The sequence below is a fragment of the Miniopterus natalensis genome, chromosome X (genome assembly GCF_054644295.1).
Source record: "Miniopterus natalensis isolate mMinNat1 chromosome X, mMinNat1.hap1, whole genome shotgun sequence".
NCBI lineage: Eukaryota > Metazoa > Chordata > Mammalia > Chiroptera > Miniopteridae > Miniopterus > Miniopterus natalensis.
In genome coordinates, this window is record NC_142103.1 from 627,957 (window position 1) to 645,099 (window position 17,143).

General features: G+C 36.4%; 1 protein-coding gene across 7 annotated transcripts in view; it reads right to left on the minus strand.

The window, feature by feature from the left end:
* Positions 1-17,143, minus strand: part of AFF2 (ALF transcription elongation factor 2) — a 383,765-nt gene that overhangs the window by 297,869 nt on the left and 68,753 nt on the right. The window lies entirely within an intron of this gene.

Sequence of the window (17,143 nt, forward strand, 5' to 3'; positions counted from 1 at the left end):
AAGTTAAAAATGAGACTGTTCTTTTCAAAAACCACACTGACTGACACTTGAAGAAAAAACCCTGGGTCTTGTGTCCAACTGTTTTACCTACATATTTTTTTTAGATATCACACTGCTAACAAAGTTACATTAAAAACAATATAAGCAATGGAAGGATGCTTTTATGGAAGGGATGCACTCCATTGTCAATTTATGCATGTCATAAAGTCAGTAATGTATCTTGCATATGATACAATTTATCTCCATTTCACAGGGTCACAATAAGTACACTGCTACATTACCTACAGGAAGCCCACAAATGCTAAACCTGAGCCAATTTGGATGAATATCTTCAAGAATCAACAACTATTTAAGTTCTATGCCATTGTTCTTGAGTTAAAATTGGGGAAAAAAACCAAACACGTTTGAGAAAGCACTAATTATTTTAGCGAAAAGGGGGTAATATGAAATGAAATAAATCTGATCATTTTAGGTATAACTCAGATATAGTGATTTTTCATACTATAAAAGGAAGCATAGTTGATCAAGATAAAGATTACAAGGTATCCCTTTACAATTAACAAGAATGAAATCATTCTGAACATTAAACACAAACAGCATGCCACCAGGCATGTCAACCATTAGGTGTTAGTCTACACTATTTATTGTTTAGAAGTTGCTAGTGAGAGTGGTAGGGTTTTGTTTGTTTATTTTGTTTTTTTCTTGTGACCTCTGCTGTAACCTCATTACTGTTCGTAAATGAAGAAATAACTTGGAACTCAGTCTGACGGTTGGGTGAATTCAGGTTTCCCGCATCACAAAGTGTGCAGGAGGGGATAAAGAAACTAATGCCATGGGACAGTGGCATCCAACGGAGAAGGGCCTTCTCACCCTGCCAATTGGCCTTGGTATGGAAAGGATACTATTGATCATTTTGCTTTGCTTTTGTCTACATAGGTTTGATTTTTTTTTTTTTTTCATTCCCTTTTCCTTTGAATGAAAGGGAGAGGAACCATGTCTTTGACAAAATCCTGTACACTGTTTAAATGGTGGTGTGTTCCCTTTGTCACATCTGGAGATCTGTAGGGTGAAGAGAAAGTTTCAGAGGTAGAAATGATGTGATAGATCATGGCTAAAACCTAGTAGATGTATTTTTTTTTTCTTTCTTAGGCTTTGGAAATGAGTTACACAGCTATTCTTTTATAATAATACAAGAACTTTCTAATTAGATGAAAATTAACTTTTAGAAGTATAAGCTTTTGAAGATTATGTTTCACACACTCAATCCAAATGTATGCAGTCTTGAAAGTGTAAACAATAAATTTAAAATATTTCACATGGTCTGCAACAACTAAAGATGATGATTGATTATTTAACCTCATAAAGCACAAATTAATGTTGTCACTATTAATAGATAAAAACTTTATACTGTAATGAGCCATTTCCTATGATCAAAGTCATTTTTCCTCAATTTATTTTTGCATAAAATGGAAAAAATTTCTGACTAGCAATAAGGTGCTGGCAGGATGTGTGGTTATTTGAAGGTAATCACTGCTCTGTGGGAGCAGAGGTACTCAACTGTACCTTTTGCTTTGTGACTCCTCAGGGGGGTGATTATCTCATGATAATCATATACCCCACCCCATTGTGCCTTATTGCTTAATTAGCTACTGCATGAAATGTAGTTTTGTTTGCATCAACTTTATATCTACTATAATTGCCCTGAGTTTCAGTTCCATGATGAAAAAAGTGGATCAAATAACTACATATATTTTGTTTGATTAATCATGAAAAAATCATTGAGATTAAAGTGAAGCTATTTTACTCCTGCTGATCATGTTCAGCAATTTAAAATTATTTTATGATCCTGATCAATGTAATTAATAAGAATGGCTGCTAATTAGTTACACTAGCAGATGGCCCATGAAAAATGTATTCAGTTAATACTACCATAGAACAACATGTGATTAAGTGTTCCTGTGTGGATTTTACCTGGTACACCAAAAGGAAGTCCTTGGTCCTCTCACTCAGCTATCCCTTCTACATTCATGTCTTCTTCCCAACCCTTTCTAGGGTCTTTCCTAGGGTGACACACCAAAACAGCAGGGCTAGAGATTTTAAATGCTATTAAGCACTTCTCAGTTTAAAAGCTCTCTTCTTTTGTTGCAATGCATTGCAAGTAGAGGATTCTTGTAAACTCCACTGAGGCACTATTTCACATTCAAAAACTGGAGCTGCACCCTAGAAAATATGGTAATTGAGAAGTCCTCATCCTCATCTGCCTTACCTAATGTTGCTAACCCTTTCTCTGGAGAATACAGATGCTGTAACCCATTGTTTGTTGCCTGGTCACTGACAGGAAGTGTTGACATAACTTACTTAAGTGAATTCATTAGTAATGCTGAGCATTTATTAGGGAATTTTATTGTCACAAGATACATCATGTTCCCTGAGGAGTTAGTCAATATATACTGTCATCCCACATTTTTATTATGCAAAAATACAAAAGGAGGTGAAAACAGTAACAAGTATTTCCAATATACTCCTGGTAAAACTACTCAGTCACATCAATTATGTAAATGTTTATACAACTATCTGTTACTATGACTTTCCTGTGCACTGAGCTACTGGATTTCATTAAACCTTGCTAACTGACATTTAGGATCTGCCCCATTGTTCACCATGTCACTATTCAGCCAGATTGAGAGAACTGAAATACTAAAGAGTGATGCTAATGCAAAAGTTAGGGAAAATCCAGATTTCTAGACAGAGGAGATGGGAACATAGCAGTCCCACCTTATGCTCTTTTCAGAAGCTACCTTTCAAATGGCATTTGGGTTAGTTTCATTGGCTTTGCAAGCAAATAAAGAGAGACCAGCCTAGATGAAGGGGTATTTGTGCAGTTTTTCTGGCCCCTTGCTCTTCTAGATGCACTGCAGTCCATTTTCTTGGTGTTAGATTATTTCTCCTTCAGAATTAATGTTTGAAGAAAGCTTTGCTTCTCTGCTGGTGGACTTCATTCTTTATTTTTGTTGTGACCATCACATCCTTAGTAGGAGTTTCTGTTGTCACTTTGTTCATTTTCTGTCTCAGGGTATTTTTCATGATTGTGTTTTCAAAAGGGAGCAGAAGATGCATTTAGCCTTCTTACTTTCCCATTTCTCCAAATTCCATATACTAAACTATTATTTTCTTTTCCTTCACAACTCTTTGGAGTTAATCATCTTTGCTTTTTATTTTTGTTTGGATTACTTTTATACCCACTTATCATTAATGCAACCCAAAACTCTCTAGCAGTTTTAAAAATACTATCAATACATTCATTCACATAAGCTACCAATTTCATCTTTTTAATAAATTTCATTCAGAGCTTTCTGACATACTCCAACCCATACTGGTTCTCTCTATATCTGGGAATCTCTTCACCATCATCCTGCAACCTAACCTTGCTTCTCTCCTGTTCCCTATATGGATGATACACTCTCCCTCAATTTATTCCTTCACTTTGCTGAATAAACATATCCTCTGGTTGTTTACTGTGAAAAGATTGGTTGGAGGCAAAGTTTTATGAGATTTCAAGTGTCTGAAAATGTCTTCATTACACCGTCCCACTTGATTGATATACTGGCTAGGTAATTTTCTTTGAGAATTGTGAATTTTCTTCTAGCTTCCAGTGTTGCTATGAAGTTCAGACTCTCACTGATGATTTCTGTACCTCTGTATAATACTTGCTTGTTCACTTCCCAAGACTTCCCTCCCTGCCTCCCTTCCTCACTCTCTTTCTTCTTCCCTCCCACTACTAGCTTATGGAAATTTCTCTTTACTCCTTTTTTTCCTTTTTTTTTTTTCCTGCAATGTCTCACTGTGCCCTGGCTACTACCATTCTGGGGGAAGCAGACTGGCCTGGCGTCCCTATTCCTAGAAAACTATCCCAGGACAGCTAATTGAAATATGACCTCTCTGTCTCTCCATCAATTATGTTTCTGATGTTGCACAGTTAATTCTGAAAACAGAGCAAGAACCTGAAATTTAGCAAACATAAACATAAGGTAAAGATAAGTCCTAGAAGGGTGTTCCAGATATATTTCTGAATAGATTCCAGACCTTCATAAAGCCTGGCTAGCTCAGGCTAAGCAGTTCCAAAGGGCTGTCCTGTCATTCGAACCAAGGCACAGGGTCTGTGAACATTCAGCTACATCTTACTCACAGCACAGTTTACATAATATTTAAACATATATTAACTCATTTAATTCATACCCTTTCAAATAAATTGTGATGGTAGTCATCTTTATTTTCTAGAATATTGTTAAGACTTTAGACTTTCTGGAGTCAACACCAACTGGGTTAGAGTCTTGGTTGCATGTTCATTATTTGTATGACCCAGAACAAATTATCCAAACTCTCTGAACCTCAGTTTCCATAACTGTATAATGGAGATAACTATTATACTCAAACATTCTGAGGTTTTTGTAAAGATTAAACAAGATCACACATGTAGTGTAGTCAGCACATGGCCAGAAAATAGTTCACATCTTTTCCTTCTTCTACCACACAAGCGGTTCTCATTCCTGGCTGTACACTCAAATTCTCAGAGCACTCTCCAGAAGTTCAGACTTAAATGGTCAAGATGGATTCTGGACACAGGTATGTTTTCCAAGCTCCTTAGGCAAGTCTGATGCTAAGCCAAGGTTTTGAGCCTATGCTTTTCACAAAACTTTCTCTTTAGTTCCCATGTGGCCTTGAACTGTGTATATTATCTACCGCCAACCAGGTGCCTTTTCACACCCATGTTTTAGACTCCATGTTAGTACAGAGAAACACAATCATGATACATTATTTATTAAAAAAGTGTTAAACCAACATAAAATTGGTCTCCCCCTCCTCACTGTTTGACTACCACAGAAACTTGCTGGTTTACATAATTAATAGTTGGTCAGAAATGGCTTGAATTGAGCATGTCAAGTTCCAGCTACAGTCTCACCAAGTTTTATATGCTCTTTAAACAAGTATTTACCTACATTTTAAAAAGTGCGTTCAGAAAAAAAACACACACATATATTCTCTATTAGCAGGCTTTGGGCTTAATAAGTTTTCTTCCCATGATTCTGAGAATAATTAACTTGTCAACATGAAATTAAAATGAAAGGACCAAAGAATCTTCTAAGGGGCAAATGCAAAGATGGCTAAAAAGAACAAGATCAATCCTTCCTGGAACTTCTTCCATAACAAATCAAAACAAATTTGTATGGCCCACAGGACTTGGGTGATTCTCACTTTCCTGTTCTGGAACAAAATCTGCTCTTCACAGAACTTGAAGCTCTAGGCAGTATCAGTCAGCCTCTTCAGGTAAAAGACAATTGGTGCTGTCAGGTTCCTGAGCACATTTTCATAATCAGCCTGATCATGGGTGCACAGCGGCTGTTAGATTGATGGTGTTAGACAGGAAATAAAGAGAAATGCCAGGAGTGCCCTCAGATCTGACATAATAAGGCAAACATCAGTCATTTGGCTAAAAGGCTTATAAAGGTTCCTTCAGCTGTGACACAGGAGTCTGTCTTAGGCAAAGCTAAAGATAAAATGTAGTGGTAAGCATTTTCCTTAGATAGGAACAAGTTGTGAGAAAGCTGCACTTTTAACAAAAAAGAGAAACCCCATTGAAGATGATGTGTACTCTTGCTCTGATCAGAAATGACCTATCTGTGTTTTGAAACAATAGTCTGAATGGATGGATGTTTATTCAAAAGTGTTCCACTTCATTTGCCAAATGCTCAAGAGCATGTAAAATTGTACTTGAATGTGGTCACTTCTAAGGAAGGCAACATTACACAGAATGTAATCTTGACCCTCTCATAAAAAAAAAAAAAATCTTTGCTAATGATGCAATATATCCACTCTATGCCTTGAAAGCATTAATCATGGCTGGAAGTCATTAAATAAAGTATTTAGATGATAATATACAAGCCAGAAGAATAACCAGCCTGTGCATGACATTTTTTGGTATTTAAAGAACTTGTGCTGTTTTTTGTTTGATCCTTATTGAGAAAAGCAAGGCATAAATGCTTATCAGCTTGATGAAAGAGAGAGAGAGAGAGAGAGAGAGGAGAGGGAATAACTGAAGCTCTAATGAGCGGATTACCTTAGCTAAATACCTAGAGCTGTCAGTAGTGGGGCTGAGCCTGAAACCCAGATCTCCTGCCTCCAGAGCTCTGGAATTCTTCGTCCTACAGTTGAGACAGAGGACTGACTTGTAGACATCCTTGCATGCACAACCAAGTGTTCTTTCAATTTAAGCACTGCCCAAGAAATTTGACATCAGCTAAGCTCAAGAGGAAGGAAAATTAAACTGAACACATTTTGATGAGAATTGCTAATGTTCAGATCAACATACAAGTTCCTCATTTATATTGATAAGTCTAAAATATCCAGGTAGCAGCAATAATTGGAAGAAAAACAAAAACAACTATGTCATGTTTCTAAGGGAAACAAAGGTTAAATAGTGAAGGGCACCCCCCCACACATACACTGACTTGGCATGTACATGTACTTTATGAGTGAAAAAATCTTGAGTGGACATATTGCTTCTAGAGTTATGTTCCAGTCATTTTGTCTTTAAAACATTCTTTAATATGTTTTTATTGATTTTTTTAGAGAGAGAGGAAGGCAGAAGGAGACAGAGAAACATCAATGATGAGAGAGTCATTGATCGGCTGCTTCCTGCTCACTCCCTACTGGGGATCGAGGTGTAACCTGGGCATTTGCCACAACAGGGAATCAAACCATGACCTCCAGGTTCATGGGTTGACATTCAACCAATGAGCCTCACAGGCAAGGAATGTTCCAGTCATTTTGTACACATGACCCCTTCCTTATGTTTACCCCTCTATGAAATCATAATGAAAAGTATCTATTTTACTGGATCTTGAGTGTAGGAAACATTTCCTAAAGGAAAGAAATATGATAAATGTGGACATTCCTTATTTTTGGATATTAGTAAACCCTGAGCTCTATTCTACCTTGCTCTGATGACTCCCAGGTTCTTCTAGAAGAATTTATGAGTATTTATTGGGAGCCACCAGGAGCAAGGCCTGAGTACATGACCACTCACCAGGAAGGAAAAGGTGTCAAAGAGAAGACAGACATAGAGAAACAGTGATGTCCTATGTAGGTCCCCTTGAATAATATTATCTTTAGACAAAAGGGAAAGGCTAATTACTTATTGATGTCATTGCTTCTTTCTTTTTTTTCTAATAACCAATGGCTGTGTTTGCTACTCAGCCAGCCAGCATATCCAAGAATAGCTCTGTTGCACTTTATTATTTTACCCACTTCCATTTCTAGGTATGTATCCTTCATAATGTGGCCTATTGAGGTTATAAGAATATAAGTTAAGCATCTGCCTTACAGCTGCACTATTTATATTGGTATTTTTTGCAGTTTACTTTCTGCAATGTATTTGGAGTAACAAGATTGCTATTTAGTATAATACATTAAGCTGATGATAGAGTGCCTAGCTTGTAGGGAGCTGGTGAAATTTTCCTGAGAAAGAAATGCTTACCCTAGAGCCACTGGGTAACATACTAAGTGACAATTACAGAGCTTCTGCAAATCTACCTGTTAGCGGCTATATGGATTAAACAGGCACATTGAGAACTTGGATGCAGTGCGGTCTCCATGGAATGCAGTAAAAAACATATTTCAAAACTCATAACATCCCTACATGCAAATACATAAATTGTCCCCTTTCCAAATGTCACCAGTCAGATAACGTCTAGGCAGGTGTTGCAGTTTTTCCTGAAACTAGAAGAAGCAGTATCCTCTTCTGAAGCCTAGCTCCCTGTCTTCCTGAAGCACCCCTGGAAATTCAGGATTCATATTCAGAACACTGCATGTAATAGCCCTTTGGGGATGGATATTAATGAAGAAATGTTCTCATACCAGAGCTCACACTTTATCAGAGTGTGAAGGGTACAGTCTGTTCAGAGCAGCTTTTTAATTTCTCATAATTAACCCTGCCAGAAGTAACATCCATGGCACCAGTGACAGCAAATCTAAAAAGTCACATCAGCACAGTGAAATGCCTCTCACTGCCTCTATATTTCCCCTTATGTTGAAAGAGAAAAGTTCTCTAAGTCTGTCATGTTGATTGTTTTGTCTCCACACTGAGAGCTGCTGGGCTAGGAAAAACAGAAGCACTTTTCCACTTCTAGTGCTGACTCCCCATTGAAACACAGACCAGGGCCCTATGACCCACTTTATTCTAGCTTCATATCAGCTTTCTCAATTAATCCAGTGCAGATTATTAGAAAAAAGAAGACAGGTGACTGTAGAAACATGCCTTTGCACTGATAAGCTAGTGTAAATTGTCTAACATTTTGATATTTCTACCTTTACTTAAGGTACAACTATCACAATGGAAGGCAAACATACTAATCAGTTTGCACTCAAAATTTGATTTAAAAAAATGTAAATAATAAATGATTGTTCTGGATCAGATTTTTCAACCTTTATCATCTCATGGCACATAAACTAATAAGTAAAATTTTTCAGCACATCAGAAAATATATTTTTTGTTGCTCTGACAGAAAATAGGTATAATTTTGATTCATTCACCTGGGATGGCTATTGTTGTGTTGGCTGTTGTCATTTTTTTTATTTGACAGTCTAAGGGAAAAGAGGTGCCTAACTATTGAGGCCCCTGACTCAATAGTTAGACATTGCATGTTTTAAAAATTCTTGCAGCACACCAGTTGAAAATTGCTGGTTTAGATAAAATAATTCCCATAATAATTTCTGCAACTTGAATTACTTAACCATTGCATGTGCTCACTGAGTTTTTTATTGAACCCAGAAGTCATAGGTCAATCCCTTCTCTAACCTACAGAAATAGTTTCTCCCTGTTTTAATCTCTTGATGCAAAGTGGCAAATTGAAAAGTTGGAAGGGCTAACAAAGGGAAAAACTGGTAAGGTGACAACTGTGAAACTTGCACTGCTTGCCAGTTTTGTGAATGAAACCCTTAAAGCAAAAGTACTCCATCATTTCAAAGACTGACTGCCCAACTCACATAATTGCATTAGAAATGCCTACATTTTACAAATATGAACAAATATTACTGCTTCTGGATTAACACTGACATTTTATTAACTTAGAAAGCCATGTTATGTATATGCTCACACGAGTACATGCATTGCATAAGAACCTGTGCTGTAGAGAATAAAGACACAGGTTATTTTCCTGGTATTAAAAGTCCACTGGCACCATCAGGAGTCATTCTTAGAACTAGTTAAGCCACCACAGATAAAGCACACTGCTATTTCCTGAAAAGGACCTCAGAGGAAAGCAGAAACCCATGCAAACAGCATACATGCAGGGTAACCAGGAAATTGTAAGATGTGAACACAGGTAATTGGACTACCATCTACAAAAATAGTGAGTGGCTCTCTAAGCATGCATGAAAAACATGAGTTCAGCCAGTTTTCACCATATAGCCTCTTTCCCTTGGCAAAGAGATGAAGGTAACTTTAGTGTGATATTTCCTTTTAAGGGCTCAACTCAAACTTTCAATAAAGGCCTTTCTCAAGATCTAGCACTCTAATGCTGTAGCGGTTATGCACTGGTGTGCTCTTTCTAGGAGTTCTTAGCCCCCTTAAAACAATGTTTTTGCAATCACCTCTCTTTTTCCAATTATGAAATTTATTACATATTTCATGCTGCATATTACAAAATTTTGAAGCTATTCACAGGGACTTTGCTCAATAAAATATTCATACACTAAAATGCATGCTTTTTCATCATGAGTAATATGTTTTAAAGTAATTTTCCATGGCTCTGGAAACACTATGAGAATGAAGGTAAAAGTAATAGCCCCTTCTTGTACCTATCCCCTAAAATACACAAAATGCTGCCTGCATAATGTTAAAAGCGTTTTTATTTAATACAGAACCTATCTGCCCCTTTAGATTGCCTTAGTCAGTGAGTACCTAGCAGAGTAATAGAGCAGTTGAGCTCCAGTGGAGAAGATAAGCCTTAAGAGTGTTGGGATGGGGTTAGGAGAGCAGGAAGCATTGCTACCTCATTCAATGCTGGGTCCCAGGTGCCTAGAATGGGATCTGGCACCTTCTGGAAGGTGCCCAGCACATAAATATTTGTTGGAAGAAAATTTGGAAGTATGGAAGAAGGGAAGGTGGTAGGAGGGAAGAGAGGGAAGGACCAGAAGAAAAAGAAAGGGAATAAAGAGAGGATAGGAAAGAGGAGGAAGAAGGAAAGGCTGTATTAGCTATGTGTGCTTGGGCAAGTAATTGACCCTATAAGCCTTACCCCTTATTGAGTCAAATGAAGAGGGTAGACCAGATAATTTTTAAAATTCCTGCCAGCTCTAAAACTCTATGATTCTATTATTTAAAATATTCATTGATATCAATGGTAATATAGATAAAAAGTATTTGCTCACCAATGAAATATGTACAAATATTCAATAGAGTGTCCCTTGGTAGTCCAATATCAGTCTCATTTTCCAAACACTAGAGAATTTTTTATTTCAAATATTTGAACTCCACTAGAAAGATGAACTGAGCATATATTTGCTTAAATTGTAGACTGAAAGAGCTCAGATTCATAATTGTTTCCATAGGTTTACTAAAACACTTATCATCACTCCAGTTCAACAATTTGAGTGTTATCCTCTTGTAATAAAGTATACTTAAGAGAGAAAAGAAAGATAATGTCACCTAGAAAGAACACATGTGGCATATTAACCTCTTCAAACTCTAAAAGCCTAAAACGTATTTCCATCGTGGTGTGGTTGGGATTATCTTCTGCTAATTAAAGTACTGCCATCACTAATTCCCCATTTCCAAAATTAATATCTCCTGGAAGTGAGATAATGAAGTTTTCCCAAGTACCCACAAAACCCTATAATCCAAGGCTAGTTAACACTGTGTTTGAGGAGCAAGTACTTATATTACAACATGCAGGGGTATTTGTGTAACTTTGCATTCAGTATTGGTGAATCCACAGCAAACAAATCTAGCACCCTTTTAAAAGAAAATCGCATTTTCTCAAGCTTGAAAAATATTCTAAGATCACACACTTCATCTGAATGCACTTCTTCATTCCATTCTCCTCTCCCTCTTTACCTCTCCTTCTCCTTTTCTTCCCTCTCTGTCTCCCTCTATCCCATTCTTGCTCTTCTAATGAAATAGGAGAGGCTGGTTGAGCAATTAGTTAACTTAAGGCAGTTCATATAAATAAGCATTCACTCTCACACCTCTACATATAATTTAAAACCACCAACAGTTCCCCATTACCTACAGAACAAAATTCAGGCTCCTTGATCTGACACTTAGGATCCTTCACTTAGAAGCTATGTGACCTTGGCAAGTTACTTAACACCTCAGTGGCTCAGTTTGCTTTTACCTGTAACTTGGGGTTACAGGTAAATGTGATAATTATCTCATAGGGTTGGTGAGAGAAGTAAATACATTGCTATAAAGGGTAAGGCAAAAGTAGGTTTACAGTTGTTCATATGGAAAATAATACAATAACAAATAATACAAGAATAAAGTCTGTTTCACATTCAACTGTACACCTACTTTTGCTCCACCCTGCAGTATGTAAACCACACAGAACAGTGCCAAGCACACAATAAGTGCCATATAAATATTAGCTACTATGCTGCTCCATCCACATAGACTCTCAATATACATTTTAGACTCTACCATCCACTGCTCCCATTCGGAATATTCTAATCCAATCAAACTGGTTTATTTCTTCTTCTTAAATTATACCCCCTGCTGTGATACCTTTGTGCTTTTTGCATCAAAAGTAACAAATATTTATTGAGAACATATTTTGTGTCAGGGACTGTGCTACATGTTGCATGAGTTAACCTGTTTAAACTTCACAAGATTTCTATGTGACAGGTACTATTATCCCTCCAGTTTACAGAAGAAGGTAACTGACACCTGGAATGAAAGAGATTTGACCACAACTGCAGTGCTAATAAATGACAGAGCCAAAGGTAAAATCCAGGCATTCTGGCTCCAGTGTTCTCCTCAAAATCACTGGGATGTCCTATCTCTGTTTACGCCCACTAGCTGTTCCATCTCCTGCTTTGGCTTCCCTGTTTCCCTCACCTACTCATGTGCTCTTCAAAATCATCTCAAATCTCATCTTTCATACATCTCATGACTATATCAGTCTTCAGAGTTCTTTTCTTCACCTCTAAACTCTCAGAGCAGTCATACATTCCTGGGAAGTTGGGGCAATCCATTTATAAAATAATTATCTAACATTCTGGAATAGTACCTCTATTTTCTTGAATTCTAAAAGATTTGATTTTCTTTTTGTTCATGCTTGTCTTCTTTCTCCAATTAGATCTGATGCTCCTTAAGGTCAAGAGCTGCATCTCACATTTCTTTTATGTCCTAACTAGGAGTTGGCCCAAAGTAGACATTCAGTAAAAAAGTGATGATTTGATTTAACCCCAGGAACACATAACTAGGTCAAGCTGACTGACCTTGGCAGTTCACTTAAACAGCTGGTAAGCAGAGATAATAAAATTAAGTTTTTCTGTCCCTTCCTTGATTATTCAATTATTAAATCAGCCATTTTCTTAGTTTTCTATCTTTGATGCTCATATTTCCTTTATATTCTGTCATCATTTAAAAAAGTGCCCCAGATTCTGGCATTTTAAAATAACTTTCAAAATAAATCATAAAGTGACTTTTGGTATAAAAAAATAAATTATTTGAGATTCCTTTACCAGAGCTTAGTTTAATTAAAATAAGCTTTAAAATGAGGAAGAACCTCATCAACTGATGTTGAGTAATATCCAGGATATACACACACACACACACACACACACACACACATACATAAATGCGTGTGTGTGTGTATTCCAATCTGAATGACATTTATTTATTTTTATTTCTTTATTTCACTGACTTGTAGGATTCTTTCTTTCTTTTTAATTTATCTTTATTGTTGAAAGTATTACAGATGACCTCTTTTTCCCCCATTGATCCCCTCCACCCTGCATCCACCCCACCCCCAGGCCTTCCCCCTACCAATGTCTGTGTCCATAAGTTATATATATAAGCATATAAGTTCTTTGATTAATCTTCCTCCCCCACCACCACCCCCAACTTCCCTCTGAGACCCCTCAGTCTGTTCCATGCTTCTATGTCTCTGGGTCCACTTTGTTTGTCAGTTTATTTTGTTCATTAGATTCCACATATGAGTGAGATCATGTGATACTTGTCTTTCTTTGTCTGGCTTATTTTGCTTAGCATAGTAATCTCCAGGTCCCTCCATACTGTCCCAAAGGGTATAAAAACCTTCTTCTTTACAGCTACATAGTATTCCATGGTGTAAATGTGCCACAGCTTTTTATCCACTCATCTACTGATGGGCACTTGGGCTCTTTCCAGATCTTAGCTGTTGTAAACTGTGCTGCTATGAACATAGGTGTGCATAGATTCTCAAGTAAAAAACTTCTGATATTTGGAACCATGTTAATGTTTCATAGTGATTTCAAAGTAAGGAAAATAAAGATGGCAAAACATAACAACCAAAGGAACAAATAAACTAAGCTATACTTCAAATTAATAACATAATCACTTAGAGAGGAGATGAGATGGAGAGTTCGCCCATACAATTTTTTAATACATGACTTAGTAGGCTTCTTTTCATAGTGTCATGAGTTAGAGGTTCTGAAACTACTTTTTATGTATTTAGAATTGAGCAAATAAGTTGACATACAGTGAGTAATGAGATCCAAGTTTCTCAGTTAATATATATATTAAAAATATGTGATAGAAAATATAAAAATATAATACATATGTGTATGTATTTTCTATCTTTATCTCCTAAAAGGGCTTACAACCAATTGCATCTCAGTAACAACAAGGACTCATAGTTCCCAAATCTTGATTTTTAAATGTCATTTTCCACTGAAAATTTTCTTTTAGAACCAGCTGATTCCAGGGTCGGAACAAAGAAAGTACAAGGTCAACCAGGATTTTTTATGCATAAAGTAATGAAAAACTTAAAGAATGATGTGGGAATATCAAAAGGGCACAGAAACCACCTTAAAGAAGCTTTCACGGATAAAACTGAAACAATTTTAGCACATAAAGATAGTAAAGGACTATAAGCCATTGAAAAATACATGAATCCATACTGAAAGACTAAAATAAAAGAAGGAAGGAAGGAAGGAAGGAAGGCAGGAAGGAAGGAAGGAAGGAAGGAAGGAAGGAAGGAAGGAAGGAAGGAAGGAAGGAAGGAAGGAAGGAAGGAAGGAAGGAGGGAAGGAGGGAAGAATAGAGAGAGGGAAGGGGAATAGAAGACAGAGTTGTACAACCATCACCATTAACTGCAGAACACTTTTTTATTACTCGAAAGGAAACCCTATGCCTGTCTAACAGTTGTTCCCCATTCCCCTTCCCTCAGCCCCTTACAATCACAAATGTACTTTCTGTCTCTATGAGTTTGTGTATTCTGAACATTTTATATAAATGGAGTCATATGAAATGTGGTCTTTTGTGATGCTTCTTTCACTTAGGATAATGTATTCAAGGTTCATCTATGCTGTAGCATGTATTAGGATTCAATTTTTAAAGCTAAATAATATTCCATTTTTTGGATACATCATATTCTGTTTAGCCATTCATCAGTTAATGGACGTTTACATTGTTTCCCCTTTTTGTACACTTGTGTACAAGTGTTTCTGTGAATATCTGCTTTCATTTCTCTTGAGGAATCACCAAGTTTTTCCCACAGCAGCTGCACCATTTTACATTCCCACAAAACAATGTAACAATGTATGAGGATTCCAATTTCTCTACTTCCTCATCAACACTGGTTATTGTGAGTCTTTTTTATTATAGTAATCCCAGTGGGTGTAAAACAGGATTGCATTGTGGTTTTGGTATGCATTTCCCTGATGACTAGTGATGTTGAACATCTTTTCATGTAATTATTGGCCATTTGTATATCTCCTTTGATGAAATGTCTATTCAAATTCTCTGCCCGTTTTTTAATTGGGTTATAGGTGAAACTTTGATGAGGAGCAAGATAATTAGCATAGTCTGAAAGTCCCATTGCTATAAAGGACATTATTGGGACAACTGGTAAAACCTAAATATCTCTAGATTAGATAGTAATATCTAACTTCCTTACTGTGAATAACATCCTGTGTTTATGTAAGAGAATGTCTTTGTGTTTTTTAGGAAATATACATTGAACTATTTAAGGGTAAAGGAGTATCACATCTCAAATAATTCAGAAAAAAGTTTGCTTAGATAGAGAGGAGAAAGTAAATGTGGAAAGTAATAACATTTGGGGAATATGGGTAACAGGTATATGGGAATTCTTAGCACAATTCTTGCAACTTTTCTGTACATCTGAAAGTGTGTATAAATAAAAAATTAAAAGAGAAAATAAGCATTAATAGTAGTATAACATTTATCTTATTTATATTAAGTAAAACTGTTTAATTTTAACCCCCTGATCTAAGTTGAGGTTTTTTTATACAGCTGTTATAAAGTTTATTCCTTCAACAAAGTTACTAATTTCAAATAGTATCCTTTAAAATTTTTTGTGGCCTTTTCTATAGCTCTGTTTGAATAAAGCCATTATTTTAAAGAACAGGAAATTATATTTTTATTTTATTATACTTATTTTTATCTTAAAAGAAATATCCAATGACTTGGATTTTTTATTTTGAGGTTCTTTTACATAAAGTAGATTAGCTCATTCCAAGAATAAGCCCCATAGAAAGTTGAGACTCCTAGACATTGAGTCCACTTTGACAACCACAGGCCTCAGTGACACATAACTAGTAGCAGCCATCTGGCAAATAGGAGGCACTGGATACAAAGGACTCTGGATAAGAATGGACAAGTTTACCCAGGCAAACCTAACACTTCTTGGAGAAGTAACCAAAGTCCTAGTTCCATACTGACACCTTAGTTACAAGCAGCAAAGCATGTTCAGCTCAGTTTGCAGTCTCTAAGAAAATGCAAACTTGGTATTAGAGGAGATAGCCGTAACCTAGCTTAGAACTGCAAATTTTATAAAGCCACATTATCCCTAATATATGCTAGAGATGCAAGACCACCAAAATTAATTTAATGTGACTGCAAAAGAAATGCTGTCCATCCTCCCCTTTTCAATCCTAGCACACCAAGAACTCCATGCCGAATTCTGCCACTTCTTGTCATTCATAGCACCTCACAATTATTTACTCCAAAGAAATATTCATACTTTTATCATGTTTATTGGGTCCTCTTGCAGACTGAATGCTTGTATCTTCCTGACAAGCTTTCCAGGGACAGTCACAAAACCTAAAACTATTTCAACTTAGTTTCCACATGCTGCATACAGTGATTGCTCTTTAATTTTATTTAGTTCAGTTTCCATAGAAGTCTTTGAGTATCAAAAAATTCTTGGTATACTATTATATTTAATAAAAACAAACATGAAACAGAATGTATATCATGGCATAAATGAGTAATAGCATCATTTAAATGTATTACTACAGACAACTCACTTTATTTTTCAAAACATGTATGGGTATGACTACATGTTAGTGATAAAAGCCTGCTGTTCATTGAACTAAATTGTGCTTGGCCTTGCACTGAACTCAGAGAAAATTGTGCATGTGAATCTCAGGTAAAATTTAGCTCCATATAGTTGTGTGTATTGTTCCAATGTTATTTACAGACAAAATATATTGGAGACAATCTGGTAACAAACACGAAGGCTATATTCAGCCATTTCAGCCATCAATTACAGACATACTTGGGCTTTCAGTTCAGCATATGGAGAGTAACAATGTTGTTTAGTTTTAACAATGAAAACATTTTTATTTCAAATTACAAGAGCCCTGGTGACTGATGCTTCAAAATAGGGTAATACACAAGCACAGCCTCTGATAAAGATGTTCTTTCTAGTGAAACCCTGGAGCCTCACAGACCACATGTATAGGTAGCAAAAGTTATTCAAGATAAAACAAAGGAACTTGACAATTTTTCCAGAGTTTTAAAAAAACTAATATATATCACCAAGGACATTTATTGGGCACCTCCTATGTGCTGGACACTATACAAGGGGTTGGAGGTAGAGAAATAAATAAGATAGGATCCATGTCCTTAACAAGTTTG